The sequence below is a fragment of the Podarcis pityusensis genome, assembly GCF_964106645.2.
Source record: "Podarcis pityusensis genome assembly, chromosome: 8".
Lineage (NCBI taxonomy): Eukaryota > Metazoa > Chordata > Lepidosauria > Squamata > Lacertidae > Podarcis > Podarcis pityusensis.
The window spans coordinates 55,241,871-55,269,248 of NC_138033.1; the positions used below are offsets into that span (position 1 = coordinate 55,241,871).

A 27,378-nucleotide genomic window follows, 5' to 3' on the forward strand; every position below is an offset into this window, starting at 1 on the left:
TTCTTAAGTCTCCAAGCTATGCCCAAGGCTGCCCTGTGAGCTTCAGAGCTGAGCTTCAACCCCAGAGCCATCTGACTCTCTGGGGCAGAGTTACCCATGCAGTTCACAACTGACCTAGAAAATGACTTGATCTGAAAGCATCCTCAGGGGGTTCTCCTTTCATGATTCATCTGGCTCAGTCATTCCTGCTCAGTTGAAAAGCATTCCCCCTTTGCCCCCTTCTGAGAGGCCTGTTTTTGAGGAGTTCATGATGAGTAGCAAGCAGCTTGTGAAGGCAGCTAGACCAACAGCAGAGCCTTAGAAGCCTGTCTTCAAAGAACCCCTCTCCTCAAGGATATCATGTTTGTTTTGAAAATCGATCCGCTTGGCTCTATCTGCCTGGTAGGGAAGCTGGTAGGGGCTCTACTTACATCCAATTCACTTCTCTTACTCTGAACCCACCTTAATGATACCTGCAGCCAAGTTGTCTGTAGTTCTAGCACCCATTAAGTGGTTCATCTCCTCCACCTTATTCTGTTATCAATCCTCAGGAGTTCACAATGGCAAGCAGTTCCTGCTGAAAGCTGCTTTACTGCTTTGAATGTATAGGGCAGATGGGGCCTCACCATTTGCAACCCCCCTACTTGCTCCATGTGTACATAGACCTGCAACTCAGGATAAAACTTTGTGAATCTGATTAAGTGTGCTGCAGTCCATGAAAGCTATGGGCACAATAAACATGTTTATCTGTAAAGAGCAATAAGACTCTGTTGTTGTTTTTGGTGCAGATACCCCTGATGGGATTGTTACATCTCAGGCCATCTCACAGCTGAAAAGAGCAGAGTTCTCCCTCAATCACCAGCTTACTGGGCACTCACCCCAGATGCTTAGGGTTTGAATTTACATGTTAATATTTATTTTTCTGTCCCATAATTATCTTACGAAACTAGAAGATTAAGCAATCATATGGATGCACAGATGCAGTTGCTTGTTGTGCTCAGTGAGGCAAACATATTGGACTCTTGCAGAGAGTTATCCATAGGGGGGAGGGGGGACCTCCCTAGTTTCATGATTTGACAACAGAGCACAGAGCAAGTTGTGCGGAGTACAATAAAGCAAAATAAAATATATACCCAAGGTTGGAAAAATAGGCCAAGACATGTGACCCATTTTACAGTAAGAGATTCAGGCTTGGCATTTAGTGCAGAGGTATTGTTGCTTTAAAAAAGTGTATGTGTGTGTGTGAGAGAGAGAGAGAGAGAGAGAGAGAGAGAGAGAGAAAGAGAGGGAGAGAATTATCAAGATTACAGCAGGTACAAAGGGGAGAGGTAACTCCTTTTCTTTGCCACAGACTTCAGAACAGGCAAATCTGTCAATTTCACTTTTTCTCAATTTCTCATTTTTTTACTCTTCAGGTAACATCCCCACATCTGTTTGTGATTTTTTTTCTTGTTTAAAATGTCCTCAATTTTGCCAAATATAACTTTTAACCAGAAGATAATGTATTTCTTTCTGAACAGCTGTCCTAGTGGTGTACATAACTTCTCTTATGTCATTCTTAAGGTTTCTTGGTTCTAGTCCTCATGGTGCCCGAGTCCATTGTACACACTGCTATAAAGCCATCCGTAGGAAAGGAAAAGCCAGCTTCCCCAATCTTATCTTCCCAGTTGCTGTCTTTCATTCTCAACCTCCTGATGTGTGGGACCTAGAATGTGGTGAGTTTTGATAAGCTGACTCTGAAAGTTGATGTACAAGGAATTTGTTGTCGTCTGCACTTTTGCTAAGAGATTAGGTATATATGCAACAAAATGGGTGAAGCACACAAAGAATGTAAAACTCCAATTTGTTTTTCTTCAGGGAGAAAGTCAAGATCTGCAGGGCTAATAATTAAGATCTTTCTAATAGCTCTGAGGCTTTGGAGCAAAAAAAAAAGTGTTCTTCACCTCACTTGCTCTGGAGCGCTGCTGTTGATGTGTTAATCAAGTTCAGAGAGTTGAAAACAAGGTGGCATGCCAAGGTTTGAAGAACGGGTATTTGAGCTAATCCTTGTCAGCTTTTTCAAACATAAATCTGCCCTTTGACAAAAGCTGGCTTTCCTGCTTGCCTCTCATTGCCCCCAGCCTTTGTGCCCAGGCCCATGAGATACTGAGCAATGCAAATCAGAAAGCAGCATTGGCAAAATTCGGAATTGGGAGCCTTGTTGAATAAATGTGGACTTTTAGAAGACATGTGAAGGCAGCCCTGCTTAGGGAAGTTTTTAATGTTTGAAGTTTTATTCTGTTTTAAATGTTCTGTTGAAAGCCGCCCAGAGTGGCGGGGTAATAATAATAATAATAATAATAATAATAATAATAATAGATGTGGTCATATCTCCTGCTTTGCACAGTGCAGTCCTCTTTTTCAATGCATCCTCTGTCTGAAGGGTTGACTGGTCCAAGTCCAGTTTAAAGGCAAAGAACCCTAAGGAGAACCTCAAAGCTGCCCATCCACAATTGGCACCTGCACAGCAAATTGTGCAGGCAGACAAGCCACCTGGTTAGAGGTTCCCTGATGTAGTGAGATGTATTGCACTTAAATTTATAGCAATTATTTCTAAATTTACTGGAAACCACAGGAGGGGAGATTACTTTTGCACTCAGGTTCCTGCTTGCAAGGTTCCCATAGGCATCTGGCTGGCCGATGTGGGAATAGGCTGAAAGACTAGATGGGCCGTTGTCCTGATATAGCAGGTTCTCCTTGTGTTTGCATGTTCTTAAGACTTCCTGCAAATACCATGCACTTCAAGGTGTGAGTTACGTGGAGGTACATCAGTTACATAGGCTGCAATCCTGTATACTAGGGATGAGGAACCTGTGGCCTTCCAATGTTCCTGGGCTCCAGTTCCCAACACCCCTGACTACTAGCCATGTTGGCTGGGGATGATGGGAGTTGAAGTCCAACAGCAGGTTCCTGCTTGGATATACACTTATCTGGCAGGAAGTCCCAAGGGTGTAGAAAGCACAGTCACCCAAAAGATGGCACTGTAAATCAGAGGTGTAGTGGGCCAGGTTTGTGAGGGAATTGAAGACTCGTTGCTCCTTCTACAGTATGGCCCAGAGCTTTCCAATCAGCATGAAAGGGGAGCTTTTCAGCCATTCTCACCCTTTGTGCTGATTGGAACTAGTCAGGGTGAAAGGAGGTGAGTCAACCACTGAGGATTGACTCCTAGCATCACTCTGGAGAAGGTGCATGAGAGCAACAATGAGAAGGAGTTGTTTTCTGTGCTCCAAAGCTAAACATTTAGGAGCACCAGAAACACTTGGTGCTTCAGTTTCAAGAGAATGGTGCGCAAGTTCTGTTATGTACAATGCAGCTTCAAGGAAAACACAAATTAAGTCACTCCAAAAGGAATATATTGGAGCACTCCAAATCATTTGTCCGTGTATGTGAACAGAAAACAGAAGATCTGATTGGAAGGCAGAACATGGAGATCGGCACTGATCATTGCAAGGCATCCCTAATTATTATTATTGTATAATTATAAGATTATTATATGCTCTTTGAAGGGTGTGTGGCTGTGAGGGGACGGCTATGAGGGGGCATAGCTGTGCTTACCATGAAGGCACCCTGCACTTCTGAATTTGCCACTACACTACTGCCATTAACCAACAAGAAATCCATGTGTTAGAGACCTGAAGAAGGCTAAGCCTCAAATACCTCACCACAACAGATATGGTGTATGACCTTGAAATGTTTTTCGGATCACTGTAATTCTACCGAGTTCACAGTTCTGTAAACTTTGAAGATGAATGAGAAGGGGAAAGATGCACATCAGCTCAAATGAGGAAAAAAATGGAAACGATAATTGAAAATTACATGAACTGGAAAAGAAGAACAGATGACTAGTTGGGGAGGGGGCAGGAAAGAAAAGCAATACAGAAACTCGGGGGTTAAAATGCCAAAGGATCAAAACAAACAGAACAAAAGAAATATGGAGAATAAAATAAAAAACCAGGAGAACTAAGGGGGAAAATATCCGCTTAAGAGGAGGGGGAAATCAAAACCAATTCTGCTATAATTATATCTATTGATAGAAAGTTATAACGAATCACAAGTTAGGCTACATTAACATGGCAATTTATTCAATTTCCCTGACATTTCTATAACCGTTAATTTCCACAGTGTATCTGGGCTTTCACATGATGTAAAGGCCACTTCTGGATAACTAATGAAACATAGTTCATGTTTAGTGCTCATTTCCATGTCATTTGATTCCAGAAAAGAATCTTTTTGTAGCCCTCTTAACCTGGAAAATTGGAGGATTGAAGTGAAGAAAATTGGGGTGATATACCAGCATACAGTTCTTCATGTGGTTGTTAGGGGAAAACAGAGGCACACATGTAAAGAAAGGGTGGGGGAATTGTCCAATGACATTTGTTGTGTCACACCACGCCCACTGTTGTAAATGAAATTGCACATGACATGCCAGTATATTGGTCAAAAACCCACAGCTGCATAACACAGCAAGTAGTGCAGGGTGGAAGGAACATAAGAGTTTGGATTTGGATTTGATATCCCACTTTATCACTACCCTAAGGAGTCTCAAAGCGGCTAACATTCTCCTTTCCCTTCCTCCCCCACAACAAATACTGTGAGGTGAGTGAGGCTGAGAGACTTCAGAGAAGTGTGACTGGCCCAAGGTCACCCAGCAGCTGCAGGTGGAGGAGCGGGGAATCGAACCCGGTTCCCCAGATTACGAGTCTACTGCTCTTAACCACTACACCACACTGGCTTGAAATGAGATAGAAGCACTAGGGCCACATTCACATCATACATTTAAAACAGTAGCACACCACTTTAAACAGTCATGGCTTCCCCCCAAAGAATTCTGGGACCTGTAGTTTGTGTTGTGCTGAGAGTTGTTAGGAGACCTATTTCCCTACAATTTGTAGAGTGGTTTAAAAAACAATCCCTTTTTACAGGAAACTCAGAGATTTATGGCTCTGGCAGAGGAAGAGGGGCCTCCTAACAACTCCCAGCACCCTTAGCAAACTACAGTTTGTTAATCAGAAAATGAGCTTTTAGAAGGGAGAACCCTCATGGATGCAGATTTTGCATTCGTTCTAGGAGCCCGATTCGAAACGATGCCCATTGCAGCTTTGTACGTGGCAAAGACTGAAGTGAGGTTGCAGCTATGGGTTGCTGTTTATAAAAAATGCAATTGGTCCTGCATGTAAGGAAGATCTCTTTCTTCACTAACAAGAGTAAAGCTCTCCAGAGCAGAGCGGTGCAGGACATCTAAATATTTTATACCATGAATATTTAATACTTGGAAGATTACCCCTGAATTTAAGATGGCTAAAAAAAGAAGTCATCTGTTTTTTTGCTGCCACCCCTTAAACTGTGGAGGCATCAGGATTCCGTGATAACAGATTACTTGAGAAAATCATTTGTGTTGACGGAGGGTGTGTTTTTTAATAGTGAAATTAAAAGAATTTTGTTTTTAATACATGTTTCAGTTGACACTAAACACCAGTGGTTTTAGAACTCTAGATCCTGAAACTCATTGTAGTTTTATCAGGAGTTCCAGCATAAGAAATTCAGAATGGCAAACAAATTCCCCTGAAAGACAGATTGCTCAACACTGCCATAGAAAGTAGCCTTATACTGAGAGAGATCATTGGTTCATCTGGTCAAGCCTGAATGGGAAATGGCATGGAAACAACTCTCAACCAGGTAACCTGAAAGACCAGTTTTCCCTCCATTTCCTGGTAAGGGCACTGAAATCAACAAATGGAATCTTGTTAGTCTTACCACAGCCCAATGATTATCAGCTTGTGTTGATGTGGAGGTGGTTTTTTCCACTGGTGACACCAGTGTTATGGAATGCGCTCCTTGCTGAAATATGAGAGGCTTCATCTAATGTTGACATGCCATTGGCTTTCAATGATTCACCTGTTTTCATTGGCCCTTCCTCAACCTGAGTCTCCTGTTTTAGCTGCTGTGCTGCCCTAATGGGATTGTTTTACTGTATAGTTTAATCACGTATGTTTGTATCTTGTAATGCTTCATAATTGGTTTCTATACTTTGTAAACCACTTAGAAGCCTATATTGGCATTAGGTGGTATGTAAATTAAGAAATAATCATAAAATAAACCATGTCTCAGATTCCACAACAGAAGGTAGGTAGGATATAAATATATGAAAATACAAACATAAAACAGTACTTCCTCCCCCCGCAGACTTCTAGTACTCTGAATTATAACCTCCATTACTTATTGAAGTTGGCTTTCTAGACATACTACGCTGGACAGATCACTGTTCCATTTGATAAAATGAAGGAAACTAACCCTTCCTAACTCATCTTCATTTCCAGTACAGGCATCTCACGATTCTCTGCCATCCATAATTAAAATGCAACAGCCTTCCTTTCATTAATAGGTAGGAAAGAGACACAGAATGCCTTTGTACCTGCCTGTAATGTAATCAGTCCAAAGTCTTGAGTAGACAGCATTGGTTTCTTGGCTGTTACTGGGCCCAATTTACAGCACTGGTTTTAAAGAAAGCCAGTGTGGTGTATTGTAATGGTTAGAGTGTAGGACTAGAACTTGGGAGACTGGTCTGTGTTAGGTAACTAAAAAGGTAATCAATAATCAAATAGAAGGAAGGAAGGAAGGATACTTTGTGGAGTGTCATGTGTTGTTGTGTTGCTGTTGACTTTACATAGCTTTTGGTCTTATGGTTTTATGACTTATTTTGTCTTTGTTTTTCTTATTATAAGCCACCGGGAAAACTATGTTATGGGGTGGCATAGATAGATAGATAGATAGATGATAGATGATAGATAGAGGAGAGATGATAGCTAGATAGCCAGATAGATAGATGAGAGATGATAGCTAGATAGCTAGATAGCTAGATAGCCAGATAGCTAGCTAGCTAGATGATAGCTAGCTAGCTAGCTAGATGATAGATAGCTAGCTAGCTAGATATATAGTATCTAAGAATCACAGGTAAATCCAATATGGTGCCTGATTTCATCTGCCAACCTGCTTTTTCATACACTTCCTTAGAGTATGGTCTGCTAATGGTTGCTCATTGCAAAATACTTGGTGTTACCTGTCTGTTTTATAGGAGAGAGGAGCAAAGCAAATCGTACCTATGGCCTTTGCAATAGCACTTCCTCTCCTCTGTTCAAAGTCACAGATCCTTTTCATGGGTGGCATCATTTTCCCCAACTTTCCCAAGTTCCACTTGAAACTTCAGTTCAGAGACCTGAGAAAGTGACACCTGCTTTACTTTCCTCCTGTCCTGGCTGGCGGTGACTTTTATTTCTTGGCCATTTTCTCCCTTCCAATAGAGGTGACAAACAGCAGCACAGGAATAGCCTGACCTCCTTTCCAATGAAATGCTAGTTGCCCGATCAGGCTAATAGGCCCCAGGGGTCCTACCACTGGCACTTTCTATTGTAGACCTAAAGGAGATATATTGCAAGAGCATTAGGAACAGCCATCTGTTCCCTGTACATGGTGGTGGTGATTTGGAACCTAAGCCAACTTCGCTTAAGGAAGACATGGAACTAGTAGCTCATCAATAAGAGATGGGCCTGAGTAAAGAGAAGGGACTAGGCAGGATGCTTGAATCATTCAGGTGGTTTGTGATACACTGATGTATCATATTGTTGCTCTCTTTTATTGCTCTCTGACAACGTTGATGATTACTGCTGCTTACTATGATTACTTTGTTGCTATTACTGCTACTAGCACCATTATTATTATTATTATTATTATTATTATTATTATTAGATTTGGAAAAAAACCCAGAGTTGTTGTTGTTGTTGTTGTTGTTGTTGTTGTTGTTGTTGTTATATTGAATGAATACCCTGCCCTCCCAAATGAGTCCAAGGTGACAAATAGATTAAGAACAAAACAATCTTTTTCAAAGCATTCTAAAAGCAATTTTAGTTAAAACTTTCTAAAAACGTTCTCTCATCCTGTGATCTCAGGGTTGCCAGGAACACTGTTCTGAAGCCGTCAAGCATTTGGCAGACAAGAATACAACTTCCATCACCCTTGACCAATTGCCATGCTGGCTGAGGCTCATGGAGCGCCACAGGTTTGCCACCCTTTGCTATTAGCTATAAAGCAGGAATGGGGAACCTGGTGCCTTCCAGGTCGCTTGAACTACAACTCCCATCATTCCTGACCATTGGCTAAGTTGGATGGAGATGATGGGATTTGGAGTTCAACAACATTTGGAGGCCCACAGGCTCCCCACATGACATGACAATGTCCACTTACCCAATCAGGAGTGGGCAGCCATTGCGGTCCATCACAACAGGCTCCAAGACCCTGGGAGCAACGTTTATTCAGGCAGCTGGTGGTTGGGAAAATCCCTGGGCCAGCCGCATGGCGCATTGGAAGTTCCCGCTGGTCAGCAATTTGAATTCTGGCCAATCCAGGCCGTCCTAGTGGATGGGGCCTGGGAGTGGACTGGGACATAGCAGTCTTTGCTGTAGTCTGCTCACAGCCCTTAAAAACTGCCACAGTGGGCTTTGCTCCCTGGAGTGGGGTCACCGTGAGTGGGATCACAACCAGTTAACTCTGAGATCCAAAGAGCCATTTAGAGCATACCCAAAGTGATGCATGTGTTCTGATAGAATTTCCCAAGGCTCTTACTTGAGAATACATCCTCCTGCTTCTAGAGTGAAGGGAAGGGCTCAGTGGCAGAGCATCTGCTTGGCATGCAGAAGGTCTTGGGTTCAATTCCTGGCATCTCCAGGTAGGGCTTGGGATCACCCCTGTGAAACCCTGGAGAGCCACAGTGCTGAGCCTGGTGGGTCAAGAGGTCTAACTTGGTATAAGGCATGTGGTTCTTTTGGTGCTGGTCAAAAGTGCAATTAACAGGCCAAAGCTCCAATGACTGTTTTTGCTGCTGTCCTGTGCTCAGCCCCCCCCCCCCCTCTCTTTTATGTAACTTTTTCTCAGTGGTGAGCAGAGCATCTGTTATGGGGACACATGGCTGCCCCTGGCAATGCTTTGCATCCACATATTAGCAGCAGCATAAAACATTTATGGTCAACACTTTGCTTTTTTAGATGGCTCTTAGCAGAGCTGCCACATTGCCATTAATTTTTCTGCTCCCGCCCCACCGCCCCAACTCTGCTTTCATTTGTCTTGATGAAATGTGAAGCTGTTGCTATGCTTTGCTTTAATCCTCTTACACTCTGTTTTGTGTGTGTGTGTGTGTGTGTGTGTGTGAGAGAGAGAGAGAGAGAGAGAGACCCCCCAATGGGGAAATTCCACGTTTTTTGTTTCAGTGTGTGTGTGTGTGTGTGTGTGTGTGTGTGTACATACACACATACACCCAATATGCTTCTGCAGTAAAGGAAAAGATTTTCAGCCTTACAGCTTTGGCACTTTAAGGCTCTTGGGTGTTCTTGAGGCTAAGAAGTGCTGAGAAATCTCGACCAATCCTCTGGAACAGACTCACAGTACTGCAAAATGCATCTGTGAAACATTATTTATTTGCTGGTGTGTTCTCTCAGTTCATACCCATTCCCTTTCAGACACAACAGGGCTGGTGGCTTATAACACTCTTCGCAAACAGCCTCTCCAGATGTCCTTGTAATTGCGTGTTCCTGTGGATTTGGGCTCGCGGTGATATTAGGGCATTTATTTGTGATCCTGCATTCAGTGTTGTTTGTGCCTGCAAAGGTTTTGTGGCGACCATACTGCTTCGTTTCTGATCAGTCCTCATGCCATAGCTTCCTGCAGAAGTTCTGTCACTTTTCATTCCCCAAATGTTCTGGTGTGTTTGTGTGTGTTCTGTTTTGGTTGTGCCATGTGGCACGAGGGCCCTTCCAGGCAGCAAAAATGCTATAGTGTTGGGGAAGCAGTGCAGAACTACTAATAAAGTGGAATGATGTATTGATTGTCCAGTATGGCTCTATCACTGATGCTTTATTATTGCATCAATGGCATGTTGCAGAATATACACCCCTCCCCACAAAAAAACTCAGCAGCCTGGAGAGTCCGTAAATCATTAAAATCCTGCTCAACAACTCCCATAAATTCAACAGGTATGTATGGTCACACAGACAGTGCAAGGTAAATAAATCTCCATCACAGTAATTAAAAGCATGAAGCCTAACAGGTTGGGGGAGGGGAGGGGGAGAGAGAGGGAAAGGTGACAACCTTAAAAAGTCTCCAGGGGAAGAAAAACAGGGCAAGCAAAATGTTCTAGCCTCTAATCTTGCAAATCAAACCCAATAATCTTCTTAGCTGTTCAGCAGATCTATTTTAAATGAGCCCCCACTCCTCCCAGCTGCCCCAGCCACCTGATCTCTGACTCCAGATGTGAAGCTATTGGCTAATACAGCACTTCCAGGAAGGTTTTATAATCCAGATCTAGGCACGATATAGTTCCCTCTCATTATTACATAAATGAGACGGGAGCAACCTCCTTTGGCCACTTGGCACCACATCAGGCAAAGAAAACCGCTGTTTTCCCAATCATCAACATTTATTCAAACTTTCTAAAAGATTTGTGGGGCTGAATCTTGTCAGAAAAGCACCTCTGTCTTGAGCTGTGAGCCTTGCATTATAACTGCTTAGTGTGTTGGCATCCTGCTGTGGTTACCCAGTGGCAGCAAACACACTCTCCGCATGCTCAGAGTTATTCTCATCTTTATTTCACATTAGATGAATAGCTTAGTTGTGAGATGATCCCTAACCTCAGTAAATATACTGTTGAAATCAAGGCAGCTAAGGATCAGTGCTTTGAGCTGTTTGGGAGATATATTCTCTGAGAGATATATTCTCAAACCTTATTGGGAGGGATTTTCTTCCACACCTTTGAAATGAACCGTGAGATTTATTGTTTCAACTGAGACCACACCATTTCTGCTATTTATAGGTAAAGGTTGGAATCCTATACTTCTCTGGGAATAATAATCCACATTCCACTTAATGGGATTTTCTTTTGAGGAGACATGCACAGGAATGTACTCCGAGGTTGCTTAGAACCAACTAGCATGAAAGATAGTTAGACAGATAGATAGATAGATAGATAGACAGATAGATAGACAGATAGATAGACAGATAGATATATTAATGGGGTGGGGAAAAATATTTTTCCGGGCAGAAATTGTTGGACTACAGCTCCCCTATTCTCAGATGACCAGCCATGCAAATTGGGACCAACATGAGCTGGAGTCTAGCAGCATCTGGAGGGCTACATGTTCCCTGCCCCTGATTTGAAAGGATAGTCTAAAATAATAATAATAAATAGTACAATCACAGCAGGTTCACAAAAAGGACAACCAATAAATCCCACCCCATCTACTCATTAACATGAATGACTTTTTAATTTTTTTAAAAAACCTTTTTATTGATTTTTTTTGTCAAAGGTACAGAACTCCATGCTTTCCCATATTGGGTTGATGCCTGTTCTGGATTGTATTAATCCCACGTGAATAACTGTCAGAATAAACAATTATGAAACGCAGTGAGAGATTACAGCCCTGGCTTACTGAAGCTGGCTTGGGAAGTGTGGACAGCAGACGCTACAACACCTGTTGTTGTGGTGGTGCGATCTGAACATGAGATTCTTGGCAAGAGCATCCATCCCTAATGGACCAGTTCATTCCATTGCTAGGTAATCTGCTTTTTTTTCCTTTCAGAGAGGGGAGATTAGGAAAAAGGTTGCAAGCAGCTGTTGCAGCACCAGCTGGGGTGGCTTTTCCAAATTACTACACACCCACCAGGATGGAGGGCAGCAGCCCACACACCCATCTGTCTGGAGTGATGTCACAAGTTCCCACCCACACAGACGAAGAAGAAAATCTCTGTCGTTTTGCGCTAGGCGTATATTCCCTTCCACAGGACTGCCAATCCTGCCTTGGCTGACCCCTTAATTATTGCTAATCTGTCTGTGTGTCTTCCTTCCTTCCTTATTAAAGTTTTCTTGGTTTACAAAGGTATGCACAATGTCTCTATTTTCAAGTTACATTTTCCATAGGTCAGTTTCATTTCTTGAGACATTAGGATTACATTAGGAAGAAAAGGGGGGGAAGAGGCGGAGGGAGCCATGGTGGGTGGGGGTGGGGTCGGGAGGCGATGTTTCTATTTTACTTAATGTAGGTGTGGGGTTTTGTGTTAGTGTCACTTGTGTGGGTTCTCTTTACTATTCACTTGTGTTCCTTTGGTGGTGAGAAAAGTTGGGGTTGGCCTAGGGTGTGGTTGCTTGTTTGTGATTGGCTGTGGCGAACTTTGTTTTCGTGTGTGAGTGGGGTGGGCGGGTGTTTTTGGATCAGGTTAGCCATATTGATTTGTATGCTGTTAGTAGATTCTTGTCACTGTCTTGTTGGACTGTGTATGTGATAAAGGGGAGCCATACCGGGGTGAAGGCATCTTCTTCTATTTGTCCCCATGAGTTTGACCAAACTGTAGGAGGTAGTGGAAGACAGGAGTGCTTGGCGTGCTCTGGTCCATGGGGGTCAGGAAGAGTCGGACATGACTACCGGTAAATGACTAAACAACAGTTTCGGTTAATTTTTCTAGTGGTGCTGTTTCCCATACTATTTGGTACCATTGGTCCATGCTTACTCCTGACAGCTCTCTTCAGTGTCTGGTTATGATGTTTCTGGTTGCTGAGAGTATAGGTGGGTTATGAGTTCTTTGTGATGTGAGTGGGCATTATTGTCTTGGAAGATGTTTAGTAGGGCTAATTCTGGGTTGTTTCTAATATTTGCTTAGTTATTTTTACATATTTCTCATATGGCTGTTGTCCAGAACAGTTGAATTTGGGGGCATTCCCACCACATGTGGAGGTATGTGCCTGTGGAGGTGCACCCTCTCCAGCATTTTGGTGAGGTTCCGGGCATATTAGTGCTAATTTCCTTGGTGTTAGGTATTACCTGTAGGTGAGTTTCCAAGTGAGTTCTTTCCTTTTCATTGATATGGATTTAAAGGGGGGTTTAGACCACATTCTGGTCCACTGAGTGGGGTTAATCTCATAGCCTATGTCATCCTCACATTGTTTTTTGATTACATCTAGGAGGTTTGTGGGATTTTGGAGTATTATTTTGTATATTGCGGACACCATCCCTTTGCCGTGTCCCTTTGTTGTTAGGAGGAGGGTTTCGAAGGTTGTCAGGGGCCTAGTTGCTGATGATTTTACTGGATTGTTTAAGAGGGCATGTAATTGGTGGAATTATTGCTAGTCTTGATTTTTACTGTGAAAGGTTGTCGTGTCAAAGCGTGGAAATGTTCACGACAACAAACATCTCTGTTTTCATGCATTCTGTCACTACTGGTTTGCAGCAATGCTTCTTCCCACTTTGTCATTGTGGCAGGGAAAGGAAATTCATCCCCAGTGTGAGGCCACTGACACAGAGCTTCCTCATACTGGGAAATACCGCTGACTCTCTTATATTGTCTGAGCCAATGGCTGCTGAAGAGAACAAGTTCCTTTTAAGTGTAAAAGGCTGTTCCCAGAGGAAGCAAAGGTCACCGTCCAGACTGAGCTAAAGTCCTATTTGTATCTCAGTATAGGGATGTCTGTTGCTGAAGCAACATTTGAGGATACTTGCATGAATCTCCAGTCTGAGCTCAATATGGAGCTGTCCACAGTGCTACCTGGAACTTGATTTTTGCCTTGTTTTGCCTTGCCTTGCCTGAAACTGAACTTTGCCTGCCTTTTCATGACAGGGGGTAAAACTCTTTATGAAAGGTACTCACCTTAGTTTTGTTCCAGCACACTCACTCCACCTCAATATATTTGTAAAATAAAAAGCAACTGAATAAAGATAGATAGATATAGATACATAATACTGATGGTTGCCTTAAACATGGAAAGTTGCATTATTTAGGACTTGACACCAATTAAGCTATATTATTTTCCATTCCACTTGAGCAGAAGGATTTGGAAGAGCAGATTCATGTCACTGATGGTCCCCAGCAACATGGAAAATGCCCCCAAATTAACTAGGTGTGGCCATTTGAGATGGCAGTTCTGCTACATCACACCTGCTTGTTCAGAAACAATCTCACTGAGAACTTCTCCTAACAGTTTCCAACATTTTTACTATTTTACTTTTCCCCGCTCCTACGTCTCTGAAATCACCTTGATCTGTAGAAGTTAACAGGTGGTGAATGCTTCTTTCTCTTTGGCATGGAAAACTTTGCTTGCTCATTTCTGCAGAGCCAACTGCTGTGAAAGGCAGAGCAGGCCTGGCCGATCATTTTCTGGTCAGTTGGCAATCCCCTCTCCTGCCAATAAGAAGATACCAGTCATAGATCTGAAGGCAGCAACGTCACTGCTGGAAATCTGGGGCAATCTTCATTTAGGGAGCTTGTAGACTAGAGGAATTTCTTTTGTTACATAACATGATTTGTAAGCCAGGCTTTGCTTTGCGGCCTTGGGCTTTCTCCTCTATTGCTCTAATAACATTTGTATTCCTGATATGAAACTCTTTGATCAAAGATAGGGCATCCTGGAGCAGTATGCCTCAGAGACCCTATCTGCACTATACATTTAAAGCATGATCATACCACTTTGAACTGCCTTGGCTTCCCTTGTAGAATTCTGGGAAGTGCAGTTTAAGGATGATCAGTTGTTAGGAGACCACTGTTCATGTCATAAGGCTCAATAACCAGTGAACTCTGGGAATTAAAGGGTGGTCTAAAAGTCTGTGGTTTAACCCACAGCACCACCCATGTCCCACACAGAGCCTAGGACTTGCCGATCAGAAGGTCAGTGGTTCAAATCCCCATGACGGGGTGAGCTCCCGTTGCTTGGTCCCTGCTCCTGCCAACCTAGCAGTTCAAAAGCACATAATTGTGCAAGTAGATAAACAGGTACCGCTCCAGCGGGAAGATAAATGGCATTTCCATGTGCTCCTCTGGTTCGCCAGAAGCGGCTTAGTCATGCTGGCCACATGACCCGGAAGCTGTACGCCGGCTCCCATGGCCAATAAAGCGAGATGAGCGCAACAACCCCAGAGTCGGCCTCGACTGGACCTAATGATGAGGGGTCCCTTTACCTTTACTAAAAGTCTAACAAATTGATTAAAGATAATAGAGTCACCCACAGCCTCACTTCCCATTTGAAAGTGGCAGTGTTTATGGCAAGGCTATAATACATATTGAAGGGAGGAGGTCTACTTTCTATACAGCAAGCACCTTCTAGCTATCATTGTTGATCATCAGCTTCATTCCACTGGAAACAGGAAGTGTCAATCCAATTGTGCTGAGATGGAGACTCCTTTGCAAAAGGTGGGCTCCCCAAAACCACCAGGTACTCTGTATTTTAAAACTTGAACTTTCCCCAGAAGGTAACCGTTTGTCACCAATGATCACTTTGTCTTTTTGTGCTGGGATCTAATGCACTTAGAACGATGCAGAGCTGTTTAATAATGAATCTCCTTAATTCCCATATGCTCAGAGGCAAATGCTTTGACAACAGCAAGGCCAGTTCCTCAAATGACCCCCAGCTAGGGATGTGGGTGCAACATCTAACCCTGAAAAAGTAATAGCCTTCAAAATTCTCTGTTCTCCAAGATTTTGCGGTGCCCTTTTCAAAAAGAAAAAGGGTACACGAATGCATGTATTAGAGGAAAGTGTGTATATACTGAGGAAAAAAAGGCGCAAAAATAATGAAAGTGGGCAGAGTGCTTGCAAAATTGTATGTTAGGAAAGCTGCATATGCAAAATGTAAATAATAGGGGAATGCAAGAAGAGCCTTGCTGGATCAGGCCAATGTCTTGTCTAGTCTAGCATCCTGTTCTCCCAAGATGCCTGTGGGAAAGCAACAAGCAGGATTAAAGAACAAGAGCACTCTCCCCTAATGTGGTCTCCAGTGGTTTGTTTGCAGAAGCATTCCTGCCTCTGACTGTGGAGACAGAACAAAGCCATCATGGCTAGTAGCCACTGGTTGCCCTCTCCTCCATAAATTTGTCCAGTTCTCAAAGTCATTCCCAGTTTTAAAGTCATCCATGTTGGTGGCCATCGCTCCTCCTGTGGAAGTGAGTTTAACAGTTTAACTATGCACTGCATGCATAAGTCCTTTCGTTTATCTGTCCTGAGTCTTCCAAAATTCAGCTTCATTGGATGCCCATGAATTCTTTTGTTATGAGAGAGGAGGGGAAACCTTTTCTCTATGAGAAAAAATGAGAAACATAGAGAAACCAAAATAGACATATTCATCCCTTCTTAAATCCCCACCATCACCCCAAGGGGAATGTATGTATTATGAATCACAACACAACCTTCTCCTTCAAGTGCCTGTACCATCTCCAGATCTAGCCAGACTCTGCAGCTTCCTGCACACAGGATCACCTGGTCAAGGCTGCCTGTGAGCCATGCTGTGAAATCAGAGTAAAAGAGTCCCACAGCTGGAATATGCATGGCTCAATCCCTGCTATTCTTGCTAAAGGAGTTGGACAGCTGATAAGTAGATGCCAGTGGTGGCTAGATGGACCTATTGTCTACAAGGTAGCTTTCTACATCATTGGAGCTTCATTCCAGCTTCTTGTGTTCATTTTAAATTAAGTGTAGCTCAGTTTTGCATTCAGAAGGTCCTGGGTTCAATCCCTGGCTGGTGGATACCTGTGTCTGAAACCCTGGAGAGCTGCTGCCAGTCAGTGTGTGTCTTGTACGGTGGTGGAGAAAGGGGTGTGTGGTGGGGTGGTCCGCCCTGGGTGTCATCCCGGGGGGGGGGATGACAAAATCTCCCCTGAGTGGATTGCCGCCATGCCAATAGGGATGCCCATAGGGATGTGGCGCGCCATGGGACCTCAGCCACCCTACAGCAGACGGTCCGAGCTGTAATGGGTGCCGCCTGTGCCGTGTCCCTAGAAGAAGCTGGGCGCGCTGGTCCTGTAAACACAGAAAGAAAGAAAATAATTCTGGAGTAAATTAAATATTGTCAGCTGCAATGCAAAACCTGGACAGGAAAGTTCCCACTTGTCTGGAGAAGAACAAAGGTAGCCACATACTCGCTCCTTTGTTCTCTGATTATAGCTCCAAGGTTACCTCTCTCATCTTGAAGTCCAAGAGAAAAAATGTGAGGAGTAGGATGTTGTAAAGCAGGATGCAACCTAAGACGTATCATTCTAACATGAAAGAGTTAGAGAGATCAGCTCAAGAAGTTAAAGATACAGGGAGAGTCTGAAGGTCCTAACTCTTTGTCTGTTTTAACCCATGAAAAACCCCTCTTCTACAAGCTAAGTTGCACCCAAAATTCCAACGTGTTGCCATCACACCTATCAGAAGCATAGTTTGTTCAAAATTCATCAATATCTGTTGGAATCCGTCAAAATATAGGATAGTGCTTCTACAACCAGGACAGATTCAGGTCACCTACACGTACTCTCAGTTGTTCAGGGGTGACCCTAAGCTCACCCTTTTATAGGGCTTTTAAAGGAAAGAAGCAGTAAATAATTTGTTATTTGCCACTGTGTTTCCAAGAAAATCAGTTACGGTTATATTCAAGTCTGATGGAGGAGAGCCATTGGGTGGTATTCACTGCTAGAGTAGACCTGCTTAAGTTCAGTGACATGAGAAATTTAGGGCCATTCATTTCAGTGGGTCTGCTTTGAGCAGGACTTAGTTTGATACAATACACTAAATTCAAATTTAAAGCTAACCGACGAAAGAAGAGCAGCACATACAAAACAGTTTGGTTCTGTTTTTAAACCAGTAACTCAAAAACACATTTATATACTCTCTGCCTCTCTTTTCTTTGCTGCCCTCGTTGATATCTGGGGACCAATTTTTCCCCATTTTGTCAAATTGTTTTCTAATGCTTCTTATGGCTCCTGAGTAGATTATGGCTTTGAGCTTGGGAAATCTCTTTCAGAGCTCTCCGCACGCCTGACATGGACTCAGTCAATTTAATCAGAATCTGTTTTCTTCTTTCTCCCCCCTCCCCCCCCAGCAACTATCTCCATTCACACACTCTTCTCCCAGAGTTGGTTCACTGCCCCCTTGCCCTGCACTGTATCTTTAAGGAGAAAAGTTATGTGATGTATCCTTGGAAGGTGGCAGGTGGCACGAGTGGTGCTGTGCTCAAAACCACTGAGCCTCTTGGGCTTGCTAATCAGAAGGTCGGCAGTTCGAATCCACACAACGGAGTGAGCTCCTGTTGTTCTGTCCCAGCCCCTGCCAACCTAGCAGTTTGAAAGCATACCAGTGCAAGTAGATGAATAGGTACCACTGTGGCGGGAAGGTAAACGGCATTTCTGTGTGCTTTGGTTTCAGTCATGGTGTTCTGTTGCACCAAAAGTGCTTTAGTCATGCTGGCTACATCACCCGGAAAGCTGTCTGTAGATGAATGCCTGCTCCCTCGGCCTGAAAGCGAGATGAGCACCACACCCCATAGTCAAATTAAACTGGACTTAACTGTCCAGGGGTTCTTTACCTTTACCTTGGAAGGTTATCAACAAAGTGACAAAATTCCCACTAGTCTGGAAAAAGAGCAAGGAAGAATTTCAATTCACTTCACACTGAAAGCAAACCTCCCTAATTCACACTTTCTGAAAGAATGCACAAACCAGAATACAGCCTTTTCCCAAAATTTGCTCTTCTTTTAATTTTGCTATGCAGTTCTCCCACCAAATAAAATGTGCATATAAGTTCATAGTTCCAGTGAAAATAAGAGGAACTCAGATCAATTGAAAAACTGTTGGATGAATTAAGAAAAATGAAATTCGGATCTAATCAATGGAGTCATTTGTTTTGATTATAGGTTACAAAAAGCAATGAACAGTGTAAAGGAAAAAATGGTATTTAATAATATAGTAGAACAAATATTATGTTAGACAAAAGATTCTTTTTTCACTTAAGACTTTTATTAATTTTTCATAGCTTTAACTAATTACAGTAAATTAGACAGAAGATTATTTACCCTTCATGACTAAGCAGGGCTTTGAACATGGGTCTCCCAGGTCTGCTCTAGCCACTACACCATGCTGCCTCATGCTGGAAAAAAATGTTTTCAGCAGCTGCCAAAAAGAGGACATTGTCAATAGTGGGTGCCGCCACACAAAAGACTGATGTCTTACAAATGCGGAAAGTCGTTGACATTTAGTGCCCTACGTAAAGGTTAGCCTTGAAACCACTCTCCAGAGTATTTCAGCCTAAGCATAATGAAAACACTGCCTCTACATACTTTTAAAAATGGAAAGGGGCATATCTTACATTTCAAATGTGTGTTTTATGTTTTAAAAATCATGCAGAATTCATGCAATTTTGATGTGCCTCTTTCAAAAATAAAAATCACCTCCAAACAGCACAGATTAGAGCTATGAATGAGGGCCAGCAAGACTGAAATGGAATTGAATTAAGCCACACAGACCATCCCTATTTCCCTGTAACCTAGAAAAATGCAGATCCTGAGCAAATGTTCTCCTCCCACCTCATCAAACCGCCTTACAAACTCTCGTCTACCGCTTTCAATCTGGCACCTCCAAAATTAGACTGCGTGTTCTTTCAGAAATGGGACCAGATCTTCTTTTCCATACTGCAGAAGCCTCTCTCACACTTTTTGGAAAAGGAGATCTGAAATGAAATACCTCTCCCTCTTTCCAATCAGATATACATATGCTTCCATCCGAATGATTTATTTATTGCAGCCTGGGGCTTTCCATTCAATGTATCAATGCTGGTCAAGAACGCCAAAAGACAGGACTTCTGTCTACACAGCCAGCTTTTATATGGCACAATTCAAAAATAAAATAAACGTCTCGTGTGAATGTGCAATGATGGATATTAAAAGCTACATGTCAGGGTGCTTATTCTTTTTTTAAGGACCAAATGTGTTTTACTGTAATGTAATTTTACATTACTTTTAAAGTTTTCTCCTGGGCCACAGCTATGCTTATTTAGAGAAATAAAGGAAATTGAAAAGTTTGGTTTGATGGCCGCTATTGGAACACTTTGAGGAAAACTTGTTGGAGTCACAGAAGTGACCTGGGGTGACCTGTAGATGGCAACAGACCAAGAAAAAATGGCATAGCTGGTTTAAAAATGACCTGTCTTGCAGGAATTAGCTGGTGAAGCTTTTTACAAGGATGAATGCTGTCGGCTGCTAATTGCTACAGGAGCTAAGAAAAAAGTTGACAAGCCTAGCCAGGCAGAGGATGGTGAGTAGCAAGCTGGAAATGCATTCATTAAGAGAGAAAGGGTGGTCAGTGGCAAGAACAAGAGAGGGGGAGAGAGGGAAAGAGGGAGAGAGGGAGAGAGAGAGAGAAAAAAAATAGCTTTAAACAAATAGAACCTGCAACAAAACATTGCAGAATGGAACGTGCCCATTGTCAGAACACTCCACTGCCCAGGAGTACCAACTTGGACCCATGACCATGGGTGCCCAGGGCCGTGGGTGCCATGCAGTGTGCATAGCCCTGGCACCAAAATTTATAGGTGCCCAGTTCCTTCATGGGGAATTTTGTGGGTGCTCGGGCACCCAGGTCCCCTGGGAGATGGCACCTATACCATTGCCCCTCCCTTGGTTTTCCAGTCCTATACTCTCAACAAGGTCCCCTTTCCTTCTACTGAAAGATTGGGGGGGGGGAGCAGGGGCTTGATTTCTAAACACCTCCCCGTTGCATACCGATGGCGACATCTCAGCTACATCAGCAACAGCACTCAAAGCCTGCACATTGGAGACAGAGGAAATGCTTTCAAAGCTTTTGCAATTGTATATGGGTAAAGGCTGTGGCCAATTAAGACTCAAAGACTTAATTCTCACTGAGGTAGGAAGCCTGTCTCTTTAGAATGTACCACTTTGGATCGCAATGCTTGGTGCTTGGGCGGGCAGCCCCACATAGCATGACCCATAATAAAAGATTCTAGGAGATGTAGTAAGAACCTGTGGAGAGAACCATATTGACCACCCATGGCCTACATAAGAAGAGCCTAACTGCTGGATTAGGCCAAAGGCCCATCTAGTCCTATTTTTCACAGTGTCCAACCAGATTCCCATGGGGAGCCTGCAAGCAGGACCTGAGTGCAACAGCACTCTCCCCATTTGTGAATCCCAGAAACTCGTATTCAGAGGCATACTTTCTCCAACAGTGGAAGTGGATCCTAGCCTAGCCATCACAGCTAGTTGCCAACAATACCCTTATTCTCTTTCAAAGCCATCCAAGTTGGTGGCTGTAACTACCTCTAATGGGAGTAAATTCCATAGTTCAACCATGCACGGTGTGAAGAAGTATCTCCTTTTTGTATGTCCTAATTTTTCCAACATTCAGCTCATTGGAAGGCTCTGGGTTCTAGTATTATGAGAGATGCTGTTATGTACTGAGCTGAATCCTAGAACAATAGGATCCAGAATGCAGCAGTCTGATTGGTCCGCAGGAGCCACCCAATCCAGCTCCAGGTGGAAGTGAATCAGCGACCTGATTGGCCAGCAGGAGCAGCCAATCAAGCTTCTGGTGGAGGTGAATCCACAACCTGATTGGCCTACAGGAGCAGACCGGAATTAGCCAATCACGCGGGGCCCATTGTGTAAATAATGTATATATAGCTAGACGTTTAGGGAAAAGTTTCATTCATTGCTACTATGAGCTGAATAAAGAGCATGAAATTCACACTCGATTTCAAGTATATTTCAGATGCCTTTTTAAGGTGAGATGACAAGGATTGTACACAGTATTCCAAGTGTGGTTGCACCATTGATTTATATAACAGCATTGTGCCGCAGACACTTTTATTTTGAATTCTAGCATGGAACTGACTTTTTACACAGCTGCTGCACACTGGGTTTTCAATGCATGAAATCCAATGCAGGTAGCCTGATTTCACCAGATAAATCTCGCAATTCACTGTGCATACCCATATTTGAAGGTTAGGGGGGGTCATGTGTGGTGTCACTGCCCTCCACGCATGGATCAGGCTGAAGAACCGTTCAAGTTAGCTGTAGAAACTGAACCAATTGAATCAAGAAAGACTCTTCTCTTGGAGATCAATAGTTTGCAATCCTTGAGATGCTGATTATAGGAACTGGTGCCCTCTTGTGGGATTCCCACAGGAAATCACCAGGTTTAAATGTGCTGAATGGGATTGGACTAGCGCTTCAATGAAGGCTGCCTCTTGTCCTGATAGCATTCATTTGCTAGTCAAAGCAATGCTGACACTCAGCAGACGAGGACACACTACCCACAACTGAACTTCCTAAAATGCAATTCTAATCTGTCAACAACAGAAGAGGCACATTTTCTCCAGTACTATCCCAGATGTCTACAGTTCAGAAAGGCCACAATGAAAAGGCAACAGGGTATCCTTCCCAAACCTAGTGCCCTCAAGATATTCAAGACTACAACTTCACTCAGCCTGGTCAATATGGCCAATGGTCAGGGATGATGAGAGTTGTAGTCTGACAACAACTGGAAGACACTAGGTTGGGTAGCAGTAGAGGCTGCAGCTGAGATTAAATCTATTTTGTCATTCCAGATTAGGGTTGAGGAAGGCCAATGGTTGTATTCTAAGTCCTCCTCAGAGTAGACCTAATGAAATAAATGGATCTAAGTTAGTCATGTAAAATGTGTGCCCTTTGAGTAAGACCAGCATTGAATACAACCCAATATTTTTCCATGTGCTGATGTTTATTTGCGGCCCCTCCATATTTAGTGCTGAGAAACCAAATAATTTTTCTAAGGTACTGATCTCTCTTGGAGGGCAATGATTTTACTTGGGTCCTGCTTCTGGCCTTTCTGTTGGGGCACCTGGTTCTTCACTGTGAGGATAGCCTGCTGGGCTGAATGGGCCTTTGGTCTGATCCGACAGGGCATTTCTTACATTCTTATCATTTTCAGCTGGCGACCCCAAGTGAGTCTGATGTGCATTTGCTCTTGATAACTAGCCCTGCTGTATTTATGCCTCCACTCATTTCCCTTTGATTACATTTCACATTGCCGTGTGTGAGCCCTGTTGTTAATTTGTAATCTTATGTAAAGTGCCATATGTGAAGTGATTTAACTTCCAACTCAATCGGAAATGAGAAGCCTAAGTCCAGTTTCCGTTTCACTCGTCTGCAAATCAGTTTCGCAGGCATGCTCTGCACACCGCCATGGCCTCCTCAAATTGTTCATGACCCTGGCAACTATTTGAGGGGTTGAATTTAAATGCAATGTAGTGAGTCAGACAGACAACTATCTTGGATCAATAGACCAAGCAGAACCTGTAGGCTAGAGTCTAGCTGTGTGTCAGCTACAGTGTGTAGGTGTGTTGTGCAAACGCTCCCCACACTCCTCCCGGAGCTGGAAAGAGACTAGTTTAACCTCCACTTTGCTAGTAAAACTGAATTCCTGATGCATGTTAAAAAGTGTGTCACCAACATGAAAAGTTTGTAAAACTCTCCCTAGCTTATGGCCCATGTGCAGGCCCCGGAGACAGAGGTTAATTGGGAGAGGGGAGCAAGGGAAGGCAGACCCCACCAAGGGCTCTCACCCACCTAGAGAGTCAAGCCCTCCACCTGCCACTTGGATGTATAAGACTGTGGTCTAACATTCTTCTTTCCAACAGTCTCTACGTCTTGTGTGATCTCATCCTCAGTTTTGCTGTTCCTCCATTCAACCAGTCCCTTTCTCACATACTGTTGGTGGGCATCCGTCTATCTTGGGAGACTATGAAGCAGTGCACCTTTGAGGGTGAAATCAAGTCACTGGAGAGTTACAGCGCTTGGTGTGGCTGTAGAGGCCAATACAGGAAAGACCTGTTTTGTTGCAACTGGGGCAGATGAATGCATCCAATTGTGCTGGTACATGGTGCATCTGAGCAGTCATTCTTCCTCTGCTCATTGCTGTGGCTACATGACCTGACTGAGTGCCTCCAGATACTGTGGTCATCTGCAAGGGATTCTCACACATCGGTTTTAATGTTGCCAACCTTTATGTCACGTTTGCAAACATATTTGTAGCACAGAATTGGTCTCTTATACGGATACATACACAGACAAAAGGCTGCCTCCTGCAGAGAATGAGCACTGCTCTGGATAGAATTTGCTGATGCTGGTGGAAACTGGAAATACAAAACCACATCATTGTCATTCCAGCCAGCAAGGAAGTCCTTCCGCACACTGTTCCTCACCTTTATTAGGACTGATTCGTAAAATATTAATGGTTTCATCGGAACAAAAAAAAATCTCCTGGGGAAAATTAGTCAATTAGTACTGTATGTATCATTTCCACCATGAGGTAGAAATATTTCATCCTGAGCACCCAGGCACTGTGAATTAACTATGAGCTGTCCCCTTCAATGCAACCCAGATTCTCTTCTCCCTCTGGGAGATGGGAGGACAAAACTGCTGCAGGTTCATGTTAAGAGGCCTGCCAGGGAATTGTATAAACACTCTTCATAATAAACTAGCTCCTGGTAGAGCTTGAATTCATTTTACAGACAACACACTGCACAATACCAGTTCACTGCTGTAAAGTTCTCCCTTTCTTTCTTTTTTACCATTCTCCTTTAATAGGTGAGAAAAGAAACTGAAAATATGAAAATTAGCAAAGGGAAAATAACACTGGCAACAGAATTCGGGGGCTGTTGGTTTTTTGTTTTGTTTTGTTTTGTTTTGTTTTGTTCTGTTTTTTTAAAGCACAGAGTATAACATATGCAGCTGTTTGGCCTAGTTCCTTGGACCAGCTGCTGAGATGCTTGTTTGAAGGTCAGGGCTATCCCAAATTCCTGAAGTGTTTATAAGTGAGGACTGAAGTCCCGCTGCAGCCAAGAAGGCTGAATTGCTGTGACAGAAGGCCATTGGTTCCAGATGCCTTCTACCAAGTCAGATACACTAAGAGCAACAGTAACTTCCATCAAAACTGGATTATTACAAGCATGGGCTGATTTGCTGCCTCACAGAGTTTCTGTGCTAGTATGCTGCAGTGCTTTGAAGAATACTTTCAGTATGCTAGATAAATATGCTATCTATACAAGTACTGTATGCATTCCTTGGCATTGCTAAACTTAAACGACAGCTAAATGGTGTTGCTTCCACAAGAGGGAGCTACAATCTAATTTTATTTATCATCAAAAAATGAGTTTTCAGAGGAAACACTGTGCTTAATTTCTAACAGAAGACATCTCATGGCTCATATGCATTTAGAAGCCATGGATTAAACCTAAAGACTTTTGTTTTAGTTAGTAGTAAGAGGAGGGTTCACTGCACATGCTCAGATGCACTCTTCTGCATCATATTCTGTATCACTACAGAAAAAGAGGTTGTGAATCTAATAATTTAGCTTAGGACGGACCCTAAACCTCTCTGAGGAGAATTTCGGTCTGAATTTGGGAAGGAGTGGGGAAAGAGAACAAGGGTGAAGGGAAGGGAATTTCTTCTTAAATTTGTGTCTGGCAAGTGGTTGATAAAAGAAGAATATTTATGGTCTGCCTTTTCTGGACAAAACCTTCTCAAGACCCTTTGAGAAGATTCAAATTTAACTTGGTACTTTAGACTGGTTTCCTATCTTCCAGAGTTGCTAGAGCTCAGGGACACATCATGCGATGCATAGAACATTTCAAACAAAGCATTTCAATTTTCACCAATCATAAACATCATTACCTCATTTCATGTTTTACACGTGCGCAATAAGCTCTGGCAATTTGTGCTGATTCAGGTTTGATTCTCACCGTGTTTTGTTACATTGTGGTACTGTGCAAGTTGGGAACCTGTGTTACTTGTACCATGTAGCAACTTACATTCTAGCCTTAAGCCATATCTTTAAGCCATCACATATTAGCTGTATTTCTGCCCCAATTGGGGGGCGGCAACTTGCAAAATCATCAGTTTCATAAAGCAACCGGTTACCGTAACTTCTCTATTAGAAGCGCACTCAAGGATTTCCAGGGGTACACATTATCACATTTATTGTGGCCCTTTGGTTTGTTATGTAGGGATACTCATGCCTAAGTTCTTTTTCCCTCTCCAGTGAAGTAGGAGGTCAGCTGGCTGTCCCACTGTATGATGATCTGAGGCACGAGGTATCGGCTGAAACGTCCTTGATAGGAGGTACCCAAACATGGAAAACCCAGGAATGGCCCCCCACTTGTATCATTAAAGAATTTGGCCTAGGCACTTGGCGTCAGGATGGTATGCAAGGGTACCATACCCCAGTGTACGTCTTGAATCGCCTTATCTACATCCAAGACGTGGTAGAGATAATTACCAATCGCACGGCCACAGTGTTAGATTTACTCTCAGACCAAAGCTCCCAAATGAAAGAGGCCATCTATCAAAATACAATGGTCCTAGATTATCTGCTATCTGAAGAAGTAGGTATGTGCAGAAAATTAAATCTGACCGATTGCCGTCTGAAAATTGATGAACATGAGCATTGACTTTGAGTTTGACACCATCTCAGTCTGCAGCCTAGGAGAAGAGGAGGACATTCTTCTGAGTGTCCCAGCACCATTGGGTGCTGCTGAGCCCGGTGGCATTTTGCCCATGGAGGGCTTCAGCCAGGAAGAACTCCAGGTCCAGCTAGCTTCTGTCCTGGCTGGCCTGCAGAGCTGGAAGAAAGAGGTCCACAGCAAGGCTCTTCAGAAGTTTTCAGGCCTCCTGTTGGAAGCAAATAAACACCCTTCTGTAGAGCTTCCAGAATCCATCCTGGGCAAGATGGTGGCAGTCCTGGTCTCTGTGTGCTAGATCCAGATGCCGGCTGTGATCGTGAGGCAGCAGAGACACTCTGCAACCTCCTGCATGTCATGCGGTGCAAGGAAGCCATGCTGAAGGAAACAACCTGGGGCTGGGAGGCGATCCTTAGGGCTCAGTGGATCCTCAACCCAACTGAAGGACCTTCCCCAGAGTTATTCCTGCATAATGGCTATGCTCTGCCCATGGTCTTTGGTGCCTACCTGCCTCCAGAGCAGCTCCTGGAGGCAGTGTGTTACCTGGCCAGGGACCTTGCAGTAAAGGGCATTTTCATGCCACTGAAAATCCACGCCCTGCTCCACCAAATTTTGGACAAATTCAGTGGGAAAGCTATGCAGGTCGAGCTGCTGCTGGAGGCCTTTCTCCAAAATGCCAAGGGGCCCTCCATGGAGCAGCAGAAAGTGGCACTCTTTGCCTTTTATGTATTGACAAAGCAGTGCCCGGAGAGTGTGATGGGATACCTGCTCCAGTTCCCTTTGAGTGACAGTGGCAAGATCTGGAAGGTGGTCCTTAGCTCTGCGGATCACCCTCACTTGATCCATCTGCTGACTCAACAAAGGGCCACCTTCAAGGAGTCCACCACCACACTATCAATGGCTATTTAGCCAGGATGAATATGCTGTGCCTCCAATAAATGCTGCTGAATACCTGTTGCTGGAAACCACAGGAGGGGAAAGTGCTTGGGTCCTGCTAGAGGGTTTCCCACAGGCACTTGGTTGGCCACTGTGAGAACAAGATGCTGGTTTGATGGACCATTGGCCTGATCCAGC

At 43.6% G+C, this 27,378-nt stretch overlaps 2 long non-coding RNA genes across 2 annotated transcripts; one reads left to right on the forward strand and one right to left on the reverse strand.

Moving 5' to 3' along the window:
- The first annotated feature begins 1,552 nt into the window (after nt 1–1,552).
- LOC308483059 lies at nt 1,553–11,941 on the forward strand. Its single transcript, XR_013989573.1, has 3 exons — nt 1,553–1,694; nt 7,962–8,071; nt 11,640–11,941. It is a non-coding gene; the product is annotated as an uncharacterized lncRNA (long non-coding RNA).
- A 2,082-nt stretch (nt 11,942–14,023) lies between these two features.
- On the reverse strand, nt 14,024–14,546 carry LOC308482355. The gene is made up of 2 exons (XR_013989246.1): nt 14,512–14,546; nt 14,024–14,229 (listed from the first exon to the last, which is right to left on the reverse strand). It is a non-coding gene; the product is annotated as an uncharacterized lncRNA (long non-coding RNA).
- Between the last annotated feature and the right edge of the window lie 12,832 nt (nt 14,547–27,378).